General features: G+C 32.4%; 1 non-coding gene across 1 annotated transcript; it reads left to right on the top strand.

Moving 5' to 3' along the window:
• The first annotated feature begins 426 nt into the window (after window positions 1–426).
• Window positions 427–534, top strand: LOC112752875 (small nucleolar RNA R71). Its single transcript, XR_003177284.1, has one exon. It is a non-coding gene; the product is annotated as a small nucleolar RNA R71 (small nucleolar RNA).
• Window positions 535–2969: the final 2435 nt, after the last annotated feature.

The following is a 2969-nucleotide window of genomic DNA, read 5'->3' as shown; positions in this document are numbered from 1 at the left end:
TCTCCATGATGAGTTATAGGTGTTTCCATAAGGTTCACCTAAGTAATTCACCTCTGCTATTACAGGGTTCTCAGGATCATAAGCTTCTTCTGCATAAGAAGCCTCTTGAGTACTGTTGGATGCAGCTTGCATTCCATGCAGACTCTGAGAGATCATATTGACTTGCTGAGTCAATATTTTATTCTGAGCCAATATGGCATTCAGAGTATCAACTTCAAGAACTCCCTTCTTCATAGGCGTCCCATTACTCACAGGATTCCTTTCAGAAGTGTACATGAACTGGTTATTAGCAACCATGTCAATGAGTTCTTGAGCTTCTGCAGGCTTTTTCTTTAGGTGAATGGATCCACCTGCAGAAGTGTCCAGTGACATTTTTGATAGCTCAGATAAACCATCATAGAATATATCCAGGATGGTCCATTCTGAAAGCATGTCAGAAGGACACTTTTTGGTCAACTGTTTGTATCTTTCCCAAGCTTCATAGAGGGATTCACCTTCTTTTTGTCTGAAGGTTTGAACATCAGCTCTAAGCTTGCTCAGCTTTTGAGGAGGAAAGTACTTGGCTAAGAAAGCCGTGACCAGCTTATCCCAAGAGTTCAGGCTGTCTTTGGGTTGAGAATCCAACCATAATCTAGCTCTGTCTCTTACAGCAAAAGGGAAAAGCATGAGCCTGTAGACTTCAGGATCTACTCCATTAGTCTTAATAGTATCACATACCTGCAAGAATTCAGTTAAGAACTGAAAAGGATCTTCAGATGGAAGTCCATGAAACTTGCAGTTCTGCTGCATCAGAGAAACTAATTGAGGTTTCAACTCAAAGTTGTTTGCTCCAATGGCAGGAATGGAGATGCTTCTTCCATGTAAATTGGAATTAGGTGCAGTAAAGTCACCAAGCATCTTCCTTGCATTATTATTATTTTCGGCTGCCATCTCCTCTTCCTGTTCGAAAATTCCTGTAAGGTTGTCTCTGGATTGTTGTATTTTAGCTTCTCTTAGTTTTCTCTTCAGAGTCCTTTTAGGTTCTGGATCTGCTTCCACAAGAATGTTCTTATCCTTGCTCCTGCTCATATGACAAAGAAGAGGACACAGAAAAAATAATAATAATAATATGGATCCTTTATACCACAGTATAGGGATCCCTTTGTGAGTGGAAGAAAAGAGGGAGACAAAGAGTGTGATGTAAAGAAAGAAACACAACTGTGAGGATGGCAGAGATGTGAGATGAGATGTTAGTAGATGAATAAAGAAATAGAATAAGATGGGAGAGGGAGAATTTTCGAAAAATATTTTTGAAAAAGAGTTAGTGATTTTCGAAAATGGTTTTTGAAAAATGTTAGTATTTTTTTTTTCGAAAAATTTTAAAATCAAAAATAAAAATAGTTAGTTAATAAAAAAGAAATTTTTGAAAAAGAGGGAAGATATTTTCGAAAATTAGAGAGAGAGAGTTAGTTAGGTGGTTTTGAAAAAGTTAAGAAACAAACAAAAAGTTAGTTAGTTAGTTGAAACAAAATAAGAAGTTAGGAAGTTGGAAAAGATATTTTGAAATTAGATTTTTGAAAAAGATAAGATGAGAAGATATTTTTGAAAAGATATGATAGAAATTAGTTTTTGAAAAAAGATTTGATTTTTAAAATCACAATTAATGACTTGATTCATAAGAAATCACAAGATATGATTCTAGAACTCAAAGTTTGAATCTTTCTTAACAAGCAAGTAACAAACTTGAAATTTTTGAATCAAAACATTAATTGTTATTGTTATTTTCGAAAATTTGGTATAAAAATAAGAAAAAGATTTTTGAAAAATATTTTTTTTTGAATTTTCGAAAATAACTAAGAATTTTGAAAAAGATTTGATTTTTGAAAAAGATTTTGAAAAAGATAAGATTTTCAAATTGAAAATTTGATTTGACTCATGAGAAACAATTTGATTTTAAAATTTTTTGAAAAAGTCAATCCAAATTTTCGAATTTGATGAGAGAAAAAGGGAAAGATATTTTTTTGATTTTTGAATTTTTATGATGAGAGAGAAAAACAACAAAAAGACTCAATGCATGAAAATTTTGAATAAAAACAATGAATGCATACATGAATGATATGAATGTCAAGATGAACACCAAGAACACTTTGAATGTCAAGATGAACATCAAGAACATATTTTTGAAAAATTTTTGATGCAAAGAAAACATGTAAGACACCAAACTTAGAAATCTTTCATGTTTAGACTCTAAGAAACGAAAAATGCACATGTAAAACAAGAAAAGACACAAAACATGAAAACATCAAGATCAAACAAGAAGACTTACCAAGAACAACTTGAAGATCATGAAGAACACTATGAATGCATGAATTTTCGAAAAATGCAAGATGCATATGCAAGTGACACCAAACTTATGATATGACTCAAGACTCAAATAAGAAACACAAAAAATATTTTTGATTTTTATGATTTTCTAATTTTTTTGGATTTTTTTCGAAAATTAATTTGAAAAAGGAAAATAAGGATTCCAAAATTTTTAATATGAATTCTAGGAATCTTGCCATGTTAGTTTAAAGCTTCAGTCCAGGAATTAGACATAGCTCACTAGCCAGCCAAGCTCTCAATGAAAGCTCCATTCCAAAACACTAGACATGGCCAATGGCCAGCCAAGCTTCAGCATGTAACATAAGAGAATATACTGCTCATTACTTATCGAAGTAACTTGCCTCTATGCTGATGGTTTGGAAGCCTCAGTCCAAAAGAATTTAGACATGGCTTTATAGCCAGCCAGGCTTCACATGCTTCATGAAACACTAGAATTCATTCTTTAAAAATTTTGAATAAAATATTTTTTTTTCGAAAACAAAAGAAAAATTTTGAAAGATTTTTGAAAAATTTTTTTTTGAAAAGAAAATAAAAAGAAAATTACCTAATCTGAGCAACAGGATGAACCGTCAGTTGTCCATACTCGAACAATCCCCGGCAACGGC

This window comes from Arachis hypogaea, chromosome 15 (genome assembly GCF_003086295.3).
Source record: "Arachis hypogaea cultivar Tifrunner chromosome 15, arahy.Tifrunner.gnm2.J5K5, whole genome shotgun sequence".
NCBI classification, from domain to species: domain Eukaryota; kingdom Viridiplantae; phylum Streptophyta; class Magnoliopsida; order Fabales; family Fabaceae; genus Arachis; species Arachis hypogaea.
Note: the sequence above shows the minus strand (reverse complement) of the source record. Positions and strands in the feature narration are given on the sequence as shown.